Raw genomic sequence first — 15,128 nt, 5'->3', positions numbered from 1 at the left:
AAATACAATTGAAAAGTGAATGCATTATAAGTTAACATTTCATTGTTGGTGGTACATAAAAATATATTGGATATTGAAAGTATGAGGGCCAGTGTGAAGTTCCACAGTTCCCACTTCAGACTGGTACTCTAACTGTGCAGAAATTCATTGGGTCGTATAGTCTTCAAGTTTGGTTAACTTGGGGATGCGATTTATTTTTGTTGGCAACTTTTTAGATAATAAAGTTTAAAGTAAATCAAAGTGTAACAGACATTCTCTCCTGAAAACTGCTAGCCATAATAATGGTTGATGAAACTCAAAATATATATTAAACCTGAATAAAAGCACATACTCAAATTCACACCTGAGAGGTATATGCAGAGAACAGGAAAATAATGCCATGATATGCTGTTGTTACTCCTAACAGGAAGTGTCGGGTTTCCCGTCAGCCTCAGAACACTAGAGCAGTGTTCTGACTTGCTGCAGTAATAGATGGTCAAGGGAGTTCGTTATTGTAGATTCAGAGCCCATGTCTCTAGAGACCCGTGAGGGTCTTCTATAGATTTCTTACTTCCTCGGCACATTCTGCAAAACATACAGTCACGTAAACTAAACTATTAAACAAACAGGCACTATGTGGAATGCCAGGTTCCGGCATCACAAGGCCCTTGTTCATTTAACACAAACTGAGGTGACCATAGAATTTCTCTCTTAGACTTGAACGAAAGGATAACTTCCTGAGCTACATGATCCATCACAAGAGGAGGAAAGGAAAACCTGGGCTGAACCTAACTCACACTTCACAGCAGCACAAAGGAATGATTGCTATTTTATGCCATTACATTTTAGGGTGATTTATGTATGGCAACAGGAAATAATAAAACTGGTTGCATTTTAGAACTGGTTTACTCCTTAACAACGTAGCAGTTATATTAAACAAAAATAAGGGAAACGGTTTAAAGGTGACCTCACTGTTAGGTTTATAGAACTGAAACAGTTCTTGGGAAAGCCACAATTCAGGGACAACCAATCAGTGGGGTTTCTGCAGGATGCTAACAATAAGTATATCCTGGCATGGTAGCTCACAGTTATAATCAGTAGCTGAGCCAGGGGTATTGCTACAAGTCCAAAAAGAACAGAGTGAGTCTCTTTCTCAAAAAAAAAAAAAAAAAAAAAAAACTCAAGAAAAAAAAAATATGAGCAAACGTCAACAGAAACTGGACACCAATTCAGAATCGGGGGATACAGCTACTTAGGGTCGAACCATTTTTTTTTTTTTTTTCCTGCTACATGACTTTTGGCCAATTCCTGCCCTTCACATAGCTCAGTTTTTTTTTTTTTTTTTTTTTTTTGTAAACAGAGATAATTACAGTATCTGCTTATGGACTGTTGTGAAACCTACAAGGAGTTGGTTTAGGTAAAGTGTTAGGAAATGAGTCTTAATATTGGGCAAACACGTCTTTACCGCTACAGGATCTGTATTCAGAGATCAACCTCCAAGGGAAGAGAGGAGCATGATTTGAAGTGTGAAGGGGATAAATATTATTTTAAGTAACTTTAAGCCACGGCTACACGAGCAGTTACTACAGCTTTGGCAAAGCCCAGTTATTTGTTTTTTTTTTTTTTTTTAGGGTTGTTTTCCCCCTAGGTTTTGACCCTAGGTTTGCAGGGCTTGCAATGAAACAGCAGCCAGCGTGTTATTTCCTCTGACTCAGTGTGGGATAATTGTTATTTAAATGGGACCGTAGGTGTGTGCTGGTAGAAGCTAGGTGAAGTTCCAGGGAAGTAGAAGAGAACAAATCACCCTGCCCTTGAATTGTTTACTGTGCTATTGCAGGAGAAAAAGGGGGAAAAAATGCAATGGAGAAGTGAGTCAGTTGCAAGAGGTAAGAGACCCTTTAGAATTTCAGCAAATAGATGCAGCTCCATCGAAAACAAGATTGAACCAAGACGATGGTATATTTAGTTTTGATTCCCCACTGTCTCCCTTTAGATAAACAACACCTAAGCGATACCCAATGATAGGAAAGTAATCTCGATCTCTAGGCAATTCACTTAATTAGAGCACCATGGATGGCTGTCGAAGAACCCTGGAGAGAACCGAGCTCAGAGTTTATAAAAAAAAAATGTGTGCTGCCTGAGACCCGTGTGGGGAACAGCGGTAATCTCGGTGGCCCAGGCGTGCACCAGGCTTCCCAGCAGGTGCTGCGACCCTGTGCTGCCACACGGCTCAGAGCAGCCAGTGAAAGAAACAGTCTTGAAGATCCGTCCGCATATCTCACAGGATAACTCCCATGCTACAAGGTTTTACAAAGCATGGATGCCCGTGCTCTCTGTTTAAGGAAACTTGAATCCCCTGCCTATAAAAAAGAGCAAAAACAAATCATTAGGCCGGCTCTCTTTTCAGTGTTATAACTATGGATTTCATTTCAGTAAATACCCCTGAGTCAATACAATGCCAAGGAATATCCTCTCTCTCTCTCTCTCTCTCTCTCTCTCTCGTGCGTGTGTGTCTGTGTGTGCATGTGTGTGTGTGTGTGTGTGTGTGTGTGTGTGTGTGTGTGTGAATTCATACAGGACAGTGCTATGTCAAGAAAGTGAGATTGAAATTAGCACATAAAAGAACTAGGTCAGAAACCTCTCCCACCTCTGCTGATGTGCCACTGGGTTTGCTCAGAAAGGAGTGCAGGTGTTAAATGTCCATGTCCGAACACGCCAGAAAAGGATAATGATACAGGGAAAATCAGTGTCCCCCTCTTTGGGTTATTAGTCTCATTAATAAAAGCATGTAGCAATGGACTGAAATGGAAAGTTGAGGACCATTTTCTTAGTTTAAAAGGAAAACCTTCAAGGCAGGCAAGTTGCAAATCCCAACATCTGCCTGGAGGAGGAGAATGGAGGAGAGAAAGAAAAAAATGTCATGACTTTTAGGCTGCCATGGAGGTCACACACGCGGCGGGTAAGCAGCCACTTGAAGGGCAAAGAAGACCCCGGTGGGAAAGACTGAAGTATGAGAGAATGTGTGATGGCTGATATTGGTTGTCGACTTGATCAGCAATCAAGGAAAACCTGAGCATCTGGACGTGCCTATGAGTGATTTTCTTGATTGGCTCATTTGAGTTGGGAAGACTCACCCTAGGTATGGACCACATGCTCTGGCAGCAGCAGACATAAAGGCCTCAGGAATGAAAGGCATGAAAAGGGAAGCTTTTGCTTTTTTGCCTGCCCGCCCTCACTCTCACTGGCAAATGCATGTCCCGTTGCTGAGGCACTCTTGTGGGTATTCACCAGAGAAGACTGCTCAGACATGAGTTTAAACCATTGGAAAGCCTTTATTAGATGGCCAGCCAGCGACTACACTGGATGTTTGGGATCTCAATGGACCATTCGAGCCTTCCTCAGGGTGAGCTTTTAAGCACAAGCAAAACAAAAACAAAACAAAAATATATTCTGGGTTGACACATTTCAGTTAACAGCAACAGTCAGCCAAAAGCAGAGCTAAAGAAGACACAAAGCAAGGTTACTCCATTTAGAGACTTTCCCAGAACTACGGACTGTGATGGGTTAGGTCTTTGTTTTTATTCTGGAAGGTGGTGGTGCCTTTGTGCTGAGGCTTACAGCCTGAATGGTACTTCCATCATGGAGTCAGTTGTGCCAAGGGCTGGGGGGGCCTACTAAGATCTGGAGACTTGTCACACTCCTTCACTGCTATTAGAGCCTACTTCAGGATTCCAAGATGACTAAAGAGCAGCAGCTCTCTAGGGATTTTCCAGAACTCTAGCACCAGACTGGGATGACTGAGACTTGCAAGCTCACAAAATAAACAATTACAGGGGATTTTTTTGCCTGACTCTCAGGAGACAGCCATTGACTACCCAGATCTCAGCTTGTAAGACACACCCCCCCATACACACACAGTACATATATATATAATATATATATATATTATATGATTGCCACTGTATGTGATTTATATGTGTACATATGATTGATGTCCTATATATTGATATATGTACATATATGAATAATATGTACATGTGACACATATATATTATTCTATTAGTTCTGATCCTTAGAGAATCTTGGCTAATATAGAAGGCTTGCTTAGAAACAAGACAGAAAGAAAGGGAGAAGTTACGCTTTTCTGAATAAATCAGTTAAGTGGGCATCCCTAAAGCTACTTTTCAAAGAGTGGGATTTTGATAAGGAAAGGTATAGTACTTCATTTAAGGACTAATTATTCTGTCCATCACTTTAGCATTGCTCAATGTGAGCCTGCCATCTTAGAGGTAGTCTCCTGGTCAGACACTTGACCCAGCCTAACTGCAATATCAGGCTTCTACTCGGGCCAGATTCTGTTCTCCAGCTAGAAATACATTTTTCTTAGTGGACTTTACTGCTGTTATGACTCTGCCACCGTATCTCTGTCCTTTCTTCAGCTCACTTCCAGGTTCCATTTCCCTTAGTTATCTGTTCCTTATCATTATCCCCAGATTGTAAGGAGAGAGCCACCCAGCAGCACCTGTGGCCCTAACTACGCCCATTTGGGTGTGGTCACAGGAGCCCAAGTGAGCAGAGACTTGCCCAGGTCATCTGCATGGCATGTAAGTTATTTCTCCCCAAATAATATTATATTAATCTATAAGTGAGCCAGTCCCGGGAATCTTGCACTGTGCACCATATATCTACTACTTCAACAGATCTCTTTGTTCTCTAGTTCAACAGAATCTTTGTTCAGGGGCCTAAGATCCTGTAAATCAAAGTTGGTGCCCAATTGACCTCAATAAACACCTCTGACAGACCCATAACTATTTCCGTTTGAAGGCAGTAACACTTGGGGGGAAAGGAAACAATGAAGAGTAATAAACTTACACATCAGTGATAAATTACATGTTTCTCATTAAAATTCATTATCATCTATTCATATACAATTTGTAATAAAACTATTCCAAAAACAGCATTACTCATTGCACTATACATTCTAATGTCTTTCTTTCGTGTTCCATTTTTACCACAGTGTTTCTGGAAAATGCTAGGTGTTTCTGGAAACATATTTTGATTTAAAGTTGTTTAAAATCCTGATTACTTGTTATGGCATCTTATTAAGGCACTTCTATTCATGTAGGTCATCGCCTAGCTAAAGGAGAAAACAGCTCATCTGCTGCTCTGTCATAAGAAGAAAAGAAAATTTAAATTAGATGTGTGCCAACCTGCTTAGAAGCTGAGTTAGCAAATCAGTTCAATTTACTTTTCTGCTTATGAAAACATGCGTTTTAAAAAAGCAAATACCTTACAGCCACAAAAACTATATAAGTTGGTATTTCATTTGATTTTCTTGATTAAGCAATAATCATATGTAGTTAATGGAAAGGACTACTCAGAAATAAAGAAAATAAAGCCCAGTTTACTAAAGGGGGAGGGAGCAGAATTCATTCAGACACAAGGGAAAGAGAGAGGACACAATACATAACCTAGCTGGAGACTCCTTAGTTTTAAAAGCGGAAACAAACCAACCCATCCTAACACGGGAGGGGGTGTCCCCATTTTCCCTTTACACACTTCTAATCACCTATGCTGTTCTTTTGCTGCAGCTATTGCCTATGAAACACAAACACGAGACTCGGCGCCCACGTGGAGTTTATTGAGGGAAGGGAGAGAAAGGGGGTAGCTGGTGGTCAACCGAAAGCAGGAGAGAGAGAGAGAGAGAGAGAGAGAGAGAGAGAGAGAGAGAGAGAGAGAGAGAGAAGACCAGAGAAAAAGAGCTAGAGTGAGGCCCGCTTGGCAGGCTTGCTTTAAAAGGGAAACTTGTGCATGCCTAATTGAGACCTCTGGCAGCCAGGTAAAGCCTGACATAGTGATGACATGGCCATGAGCATCCCGCCCATCATTGGGGGGTGGGGTCAGCAGACTGCTGGTTCCCAACAGCCTGAAGGCCATGTCTGTCTCCTATCTATCCAAAGGCAATCCATTGTCCCACAGGTTGAATATTCCTTTCCCCTACCTTCTCCCTATTCTCTCTCTTCTCCCTTATCCTCTATCAACTCGTTTCTCTTATTACCTCCCTGCCCTTTGTCCCTGTGGAGAAAATAAAGCTACTTTGTGATGTTCACTTAGCCTTGGTGCCCTCTGTAATTCCAGTCCTCTAGTCCTTTCAATAGGAGACAACTAAGTTATTCTACTTTTTTCAATATTTCGACCTTCTTTGATATTCTTTCTTTTATTTTACCTTCCTTGTCTAGATATTAAGTGAATGCTATAAAATTAATGTTGTCATCTTCAAAATCAGTGCTGGGATTTGCCATTATTAGCAACAATAAGTGTGGCAATTTTATTAAGCGATGGGGATGTGAGGGCGCTTCGTTCATGGGATAAGGCCAGTAGCATTATGAAAAGTGTTTATCTCCCTCTTGCTCTCTCTTATGCCTTCTGACTTGAGATAACACAGAAGAAAAGCACCTGCCAATACCTTGCCTGGTTTTATGCTCTTTCTCCTTCAAAATTGTGAGCCATCAAGCATTTATTCCTGGTGTATTACCTGTTGTGTTGTCATGGCAGGAAGAAAAGAAATGAAGAGGAGGGAAGGGAAGGGGAGGGGAGGGGAGAGGAGGGGAAGGGAGGGGAGGGGAGAGGAGAGGAAAGGAGAGGAGAGGAGAGCAGGGGAGGGGAGGGGAGAGGAGAGGAGAGGAGGGGAAGGGAGGGGAGGGGAGGGGAGAGGAGAGGAGAGGAGGGGAGGGAAGGGGAGGGGAGGGGAGAAAACAAGACAGTGATAGTTACAGACTGCACAACTTTAGTACAGTACAATGTGTGATGTTCCAAAAGTTGACAGATAATTCAAATAAGGAAATTTTTGGAGCAAATTTATGCAAATTTGGGGAACTATAATTTCTTCAAAACGGCAGTAGAGTTCCCGTCTCTTGACTTCCAATCCGTTCTATTTGCTAAGACAACTAAAAGCTCTTTTGTAAACACAGCTCCCTGTTTATTTGTCTTGCTACTCTCTAGTTCCTTCTTAATGAAATGCTCCCACCTTGATGCTCCAGGCTAAAGCTCTGCACTCAACCTGTTCTTTGCCCAAAGCTAAAATTTCTCGTGTTTTCTTCTCTGTGTGATATGGAAGTAATTGTGTTTCTCAATCATTCAAGACTTTATATTTCTGGATTCTTATTGTGCCTGTCTACTTTGGCTGGAAAATTAACTAATTTTCATTTCTAGTAATTTTTATATCCTAGCAATCATTTTGTTTCAAGTTTTCCTAACACTGCTGGAATGGAAAACAAACTGTTTATCTTTATTATAGTTTTACCTAATGCCTGATATGGGCGCCTATATTTACAAACTGTCCTATGAATTTGCTTTTCGTTGCTAGTTTACTTTTGTTTCTTGCTGCCTGAACAAATACACTATTTCAAGGTGTTTTTTGTTGTCTGTTTTTTTTTTTTTTTTAAGTTTCACTGCAACACCCTGTGCCTAGACCCATTTCTCTGCTAATCAGAAGAAGTACCTTGGCTGGCATAACAGTGAGTCTTCACACCCCATCAGTTCCACATTACACATATTTATTAATCATTCATTGACCAACATGGATGAAGCAAAATTCTGCTTCATAAACCTCATCTTGAAACATGAGGTTTTCTTTTTTTGTTTGTTTGTTTTTGTTTTCTTTTCACTTTATGATGCCCACCATTCAACTTATGAATTAAAAGGATAACTATGGGAAGGTAGGCAGCATAATCACACTTATAGTCCTTTTTATGGGCCAGGCCTATAAATAGAATATATCACTTTTTTTTTATTCTACCATTCAAAATTCAGCCCAGGGGCCCAGAGTTATTCAAGGAATCTGGCAAATGCACTTCATCTGTGAACCCAAGAGGAAAATAACCCAGGTGTAATGAACACACAGCGTGCCTCAGGTTTAAAATCTGCCAATTGCTTCAGTCTCCCTTTTATTACTCATGGGCTGTGTGTAGCTTCATCTGTTAAATGGTGATACACAATATCACAAATTGCTTTCTTATGGAGAATTAGTAACCACACAATTAACAGGGACAGAATGAAAGTATTTGTAGAACAGTGGGGTATAGGAACAACAGCTTCCTTTTCTTCCTTGCAAATAAGGAAGAGTCTTATTGAGAGATTTTGACAATAGAATGTAAGTCATGTTTGTCAGTAAATTTGTCAGAATTTTCGTTGAAAATTCTCTGCTCCTTTAGCCTTAAACTTTAATTATTGTGCTAATATGAGAGGAAAGTAAGTCTATCATTTCCATTTCCAAATAATTTTATAAAATAATACTAAAAACAAGGCATTATGCCAAGCATCCCTTACTGAACTCTACCATGAACAGAAAGCATGATTGGAGCAAGCAACTGAGATCCACCTGTTTTGTTTTGTTTTATAAATTTTGGTAGTTCCAACTAAGGAGTGACATTTTCCCCAAGGGACACTCAGCAATGTCTGCAAATGGTTACCCCAAGGGGATGCTGTTGGCAGCCAATTGATATATGCCAAGAGTGACACTAAATATCACAGTGTACAGGAGGGAACACATGGCAGACTCGTCATCACTGAGATGGTGGTGAGCATAAGAAAACAATCATCTGCTTTAAAAGCAAACACGATCCTGTTTCCTGTTGTGTTTGAAAAACTACTGAAGATTTTTTTCCCCCACAAAACAGCAGAGGTTTCAAACAGGAACTAGGACCCACAAAACAAAGGGACCCAACAGCTTGTCAGCCTGTGAGTCATGACCCCATTGGGGTCATATATTAAAAAGTCTGAATTTTACAACCAAATCTAGGTTTCAGCAGAAATGAGAGAGTGGGACAGACAGACAGACAGACACACAGAGAGAGAGAGAGAGAGAGAGAGAATGTCATGGACATATGTTATAGACATAACAATACTCTTGGCAAAGGAAAAACAGTTTTTATAAAAGATATGGCAGAGTAAATCAAGTTTTAGGCATTCAAATCAATTTTTAGCCATTCAAATGAGAGGCTTGAATCAGCCCCTCAGTATTAGAAAACAGTAACCTATAAAGGACCGTTTCTATATCCCCCAGGAAACAATCCAAGACTTGCCCAAATATGTCCAAAGAGAAGAAATTAGAACCTCAGCCTATCTAAAATGTACTACTATAACTGTTGCCTGCTTAACCAATTACTTTTGAGATGGCCTAACTAAGCTTATAAAAGGCCCGTGGACTCCTTCTGGGGTGGCCATTTTGCATAAATAGTCAACCAGGCATGCTGGAATAAATGTTCTTTGTCTTCACTTAATATTTTTGAGTCTGGGTCTTCCTTTAAGTGATTCTTGGACACTTACAATATCAAATATCATACATATCAGATATTTACATTATGATTTGTAACAGTAGCAAAATCACAGTTATGAAGTAGTAATGAAATAATTTTAAGATTGGAGGATTACTGCGACACGAGGAACTGTATGAAAGGGTCGCGTCATCAGGAAGTTTGAGCACCACTGCCCCAGAATAAGGAGTTCTCAGGTGGAAGTGTTAGTACATCCTGAGGTCCAGACATCTGGAGGCAGGGAAGAGGACAAAGGCTCAAGGATGAGTATCCTAGACACAAATAATAGGCATCGTGACCATGAACCTATTAACAGCGACTTCAAAGTTTTGTGAATTACTTTGTGATAGGTACATAAAAAAATAATAAAACTAAGTAATTAAAACTATAGGCAATTATCTTCTCCAAGCTGAGCTGGTAGAAAATGAGAACAATATAAATAAACCACATGGTGGCAGAAATATAAATTACCCTCAGATTTCTTAGTCTTAAAGACATTGATGTGACCAGAAGGCATAATGAACTATAATTCTAGGCTTAAGATAGGTATATGCATATATGGATCTAGGTATGGAGGGATGAGGACAGAGGCAAGGTTTTAGAAGAATAGATTGTCATCTTTTCTCTAAGAAGATAATATTTTAAATAGAGAAACTAATGAGATAATAATGTAAGCACATTGCTTAGGTATATGGGTGGGGCTTATGCCAGTGGAAACTAAGTTAGAATTTATTGCATCTATAGAGGTAGAAATTGGAAAGAGGGAGCAATTGGGCAAGGATACTTGGTTTTCATTATAAGCTTAACAGTTAGCTTTTGGAATCATGTACATAACAATACTTTTGGCAAAGGAAAAAACAGTTTTTATAAAAGATGTGGCAGAGTTAATCAATTTTTAGGCATTCACATGATTTAATCCACAGGGGAGCCTTTTTTATGCGTAAATTACAGCTGAGAAAACCATTACAGCAGATGCTAAAGACATTAATAATTGGTGCTAGAGCATGTGCAGGGACATGAATTTGCTAATGACCACCTATGACCATCAGCATAGAGGTACCAAGTGTCATCTTTCCTACCCAATGGCTTATCAAGTGTGGACATGTAGTGCCTGTTACCCGACCAGGAAGCCTTCATACACTATAAACCATGTTGAGACAGGCACCCTGCCCTGAGCATCCATGGCGTGCATAGGCCTGAACATTGTGGACAACAAAAGCTAGTTGTGTTTTAAGACACTTTCTGGAAAACAGGTCTTCTGAATTGGGTCCCCTTCTTCAACTCCCTTTTATTGATACCTTATATTATTTAATAAGTAAAATATAACCATGTTTCTGGCCTCCCCAGGCCTCCTGCCAGCTCTCCTATCCAAAAATCAAAATGAGTTACTCCTGTTTCTACTTCTATTTTGTTTTTACTTTTCCTTATACACCAGTCTCACTTTTAAGTCTGTAAATGTGCTCACATTATATTGTAACACAAGGTCCAAGGTCGTGGCTAGGAGTGTGGGCACTGGAATAAGAGGAGGTGTGAACCTAGCTCCGCTTCTTTCTGGAGTCCTGAGAACGTGAAGACATTCACTTCCCCTCAGTTGCTGTGTTTATATGCAAAGTGAAGATAAAAGCTATTTTTAACATTAATTAACTTATTTGTTTATTTATTTAATACCCAGGCAGCAGCTTCCTCTCTCTCTGCTCCTCCCACTCTCGATCACTCACAGCCTCAGCTCCCAATCTGTTCCCTCCTGTCAATCCACTCCTCCTCCATTTCTACTTAAGAAAGGCAGGTCTCCCATGAGTATCAATAAAACATGACATATCACATCATAGAAAGACTAAGCACCTCCTCATGGATTAAGGCTGACTAAGACAATCCAGTATGAGAAGCAGGATCACAAAAGCTTATGAAAGAGTTGGAGATAGCTTCTGTGTCCACTGTTAGGAGTCCTACAAGAGAACCAAGGTTAACAAACGGAGAGTGCCTAGGTCAGTTCCATGCAGGCTCCCTAGCTGTCAGTCAGTCTCTCTGAACCTGGGTGGCCCCAGGTTAGTTGATTGTGTGAGTTTTCTTGTGGTGTTCTTGATCCCTCTGACTCCTACAATCCTTTCTCCTCCTCTTCTACAGAATTCCTGAACTCCACCTAATGTTTGGTTGTGGGTCTGCATCTGTTTACATTAGTTGCTGAATGAAACCTTTAATGACAACTGGGCTAAGCACCAATCTGGTCATAGGAGATGGGCAGTTCAGGCTACGTATCTGCTATAGCTAAGGGGTCTAAGCTGGTGCCTTTGTTGATTCCTGGGAGATTCCCTTGCACCAGGTTTTCCCCTGATCCCCAAATAACCCCCACCCTCTCCAAGTAGTCTCCTTTCTTAATCCCACAAGCTAATAGAAAGAAGCTAGCACCTGTAATAGTAAAAACTGTTTCTAACAAAAGATGTTATACAGTTCATAAAAGAACATCATTGTGGATCCTGACAGAGCTATCTAATTCTTAGCTCTTGCTTGTGTTTCTATTAGGATTACAGAGCATTCTGGGAAATAGTCTGTTGACTGAATCTCACAACACACACACACACACACACACACACACACACACACAGTGAGCTAAGTTAAATAGCACCTGTGTCCTGCCCAATGAATTATATGAAACTGCAGTTGAAGGAATGCAGTTGGAAAACTCCCCAAAAATGATCCCTCCATTCTCTGCCCCATTGTTTTTCAGCATATCATTTAGCAAATTTACATCTAAAATGTTCTAAAACGATGTACTCTAAAGATTACATCACACCCTGTGAGCCACCATGTCAATCAGATCTCTCAGAAAGCCAAAGAAACCATGCTGAATGGCCTCTGCGCCTCCAGCCTAGGCCCTACCGAGTCCTTTTGCTCTACCCACCTCCACATTTGGCCTAACTCTTGCCAACTTAAAATCTTAAATGCCTCTTCCTCAGAAGCATTAGCATTTTAATTATGCAGTCTAGTCTTTCTTATGACACTTAATTTCTTTATTTCCCTAAAACTCATCCACTTCTGCAATTAAAAATAAACCTGTGTGTGTGTGTGACGACTGTCTGTCTCACGGCAAGTCTCGAGGGAGGGGAAGTGACTGCTTTCTTCCCACTCTACCTCAAGTGTCTGGTTCAGTTCTGGGTGCTTTAGGAAAGAGTTTACAGAAAGAGACATTCCCCTCAAGTAAAGCAATTACAGTCAGTTTCATTAAGGAGGCAATGTGTGGGCCAGTCTTATAAAATTGATGGTTTCATAATTTTCTCAGAATAATATGACTGAAGAATATTTTCTTTGCACATGCTTAAATGTGCTAGAGCCGGGCTTTCAAATCATTTTGAGTTATACAGATTCATTAATAACAAATGAAGATTACTGAAAACTTACCAGCACACTTTGAACTAACCTAGAAAGCACATCGACAAATAGCACTCTTCTGACAAGCGGTGGATTTTAAAGTTTGTGAAAGGAGGTCGAGTTCTCTAATTTCTGTGTATAAATGGGATCCTCTAGTGGTCGCCTTTGCGTCTGGCTTATTTCATTTAACACAATGTCCTTTAGCTTTAATAAAACAGAGAGGGAAATTGCCAGAAGATAATGGGATAAGGAATGGTGTTTGTTTAAGTGAAAGGATACAAACTCTCTGTTATAGGATAAGTGACTTCTGCAGATCTAAATCATAGCATGGTAAGGACTTTTATACTTGAGATTTTCAAAGAAAGCTGATCTGAAGTGTTTTTCCCACAAACAATTAAGTACAGGAGGTGATAGGTGCTAATGAGCATGACTATTGTGATCATTTCACAGTATATGTTTACCAAATAATGTACTCTAAATATATACTCTCATATTGCAAATGAGCTCGAAGAACAATGCCATTTCTGTTTATCTGTGCTTCTAAGATTCAGACTACTGAAGTTCAGTCATATCTTTGTAATACATATTTAAAGTGAAATGTCCATTGTGCTTGTCATCATTCATTTATTCCTTGATATTTTATGGTGGCCAAACAACTTAGTGATAACTGAGAAGTTTGCCTCTCCATCACTTTGATGGTTGTTTGTAATTGTTTCAAAATTTGATGTGTTTCCAGACATGTTTATAGAAAAAAGTCATAGCCATGGTTTTGTTTACCCCCAACCACAATGTAGTATCACAACTTTTTAACTCAATTACATTCACTTGAAGGCTTGCTGTTACCCAAGACACAGAATTTTCTTTTTTCTTTTCTTTCTTTCTTTCTTTTTTTCTTTTCTTTTTCTTTTCTTTCTTTCTTTCTTTCTTTTTTTTTTTTTTTGATGACTACATCACCCATAACTGTCTATAGGCCATACATGAAAGACTATCTTTTTAAAGTGACACCTTCATAATTTCTATGCTCTGTTCACTGATTTAGAATGAGTGAAGAGAGGCAAGAAATTGTGTTAACTTTTTATATTTCCCAGATTGGGGCATTTCCTTACACTTCTGAAAATGTAAGAGGAAACTGATCAGAGTAGCTGCAACCCTTAATATCCCAACAGGAAATTTAAAGGAAGGAAGTAGATATAGAAATCTCTGTGAACCAGGTATGGTGGTACATGATTTTAATCCCAGCACTTGAGAAGCAGAAACAAGAAGATCTCTGTGAGTTCAAGGCTAGTGTGATCCATATAGCAAGTTCTGAGACCTTCAGGGCTGAGACAGACATGTCTTTAAAAACCATAAGTAAGCTCTTCTCGGTGGAGATGTAGCAGGCAAAGGAGTTTCAGGTCTGGCATTCCCGGTAAGCCAAGACCACATGGAAATACTTAGCTTGATAGAAATGCGATAATATGTAAGACAGAGCTAGCCAATAAGGAATGAATCCATGTGTTCATTTTGGGACTTATGCAGCTGCAAGGCCTGCCAGGCCAGAAATCACAAGATATAAAATGGCGCCGGCAATGTGCAGCATGAATTTCATTGTAAACTTGACAAAAGCTTAAAAAGGGATTTTAGAAACAAAAGAAAAGAGATAAGCATGGCTTATTGACAGTAGCATTTTTCTCGGGTGGTCTCTGTTTTGCTAGAGACAACAAATACTCACTTGGCTACTTTTAGGGAGGTTTCCTGACTCTGCATAAGTGGAAAAACTGCATGGCTCTTTTAAAAGGCCCTGTAACAATGGAATGTGTGTATGAGCAGCTGCCGGTGGCAGTGACCACATCTCCAAGCCAGCAAGCATGCTGCTTGATGGAAGCATAGACTATACCCCCACCATCTTGGAAAGCCAGCAGCTAAAACAGCTGAGGCTTTAATTTTAGCAATGTTGTTTAGCAGATAAAACACTCATGGCTAGAAAAGGTAGAGATACACAGTAAAGACAGATTCCGTTGAAGTAAAACCTTAAAATGTTCACAGTGTTTAAAAATATACGCAGGCTTGGGAGAGAAAAGATGAAAGGAAAAGGAAATAGAGAAGCTGGGTGTGGTGGCACACACCTTTAATCCTAGCACTTGGGAGGCAGAGGCAAGCATGTCTCTGTGATGTCAAAGCCAGCCTGGTGTAGAGAGTGAATTAATTCCAGGTCAGCCAAAAGTACACAGAGAAACTCTGTCTCATAAGAGAAAATAAATAAATAAATAAAAATAAAAGCAAAATAAAAATATAGAGCAATAATAGGTGATAGATAGATAGACAAACAGACACATAGATGCACAGATGGATAGGCAGGCCACATAAAGATGGAAAATACAGAGTCTGGATACTGTATGTTATTGTGTTGTCTTTAAGTGTTTTGATTGCTGAGAAAAGAGGCACCGCTGATAAAATACACTTGAATTAATCCAGCTTATATAGTTTGAA

This window comes from Phodopus roborovskii, unplaced genomic scaffold, assembly GCF_943737965.1.
Source record: "Phodopus roborovskii unplaced genomic scaffold, PHOROB, whole genome shotgun sequence".
Taxonomy (NCBI): Eukaryota; Metazoa; Chordata; class Mammalia; order Rodentia; family Cricetidae; genus Phodopus; species Phodopus roborovskii.
This window is presented reverse-complemented; position numbering follows the sequence as displayed.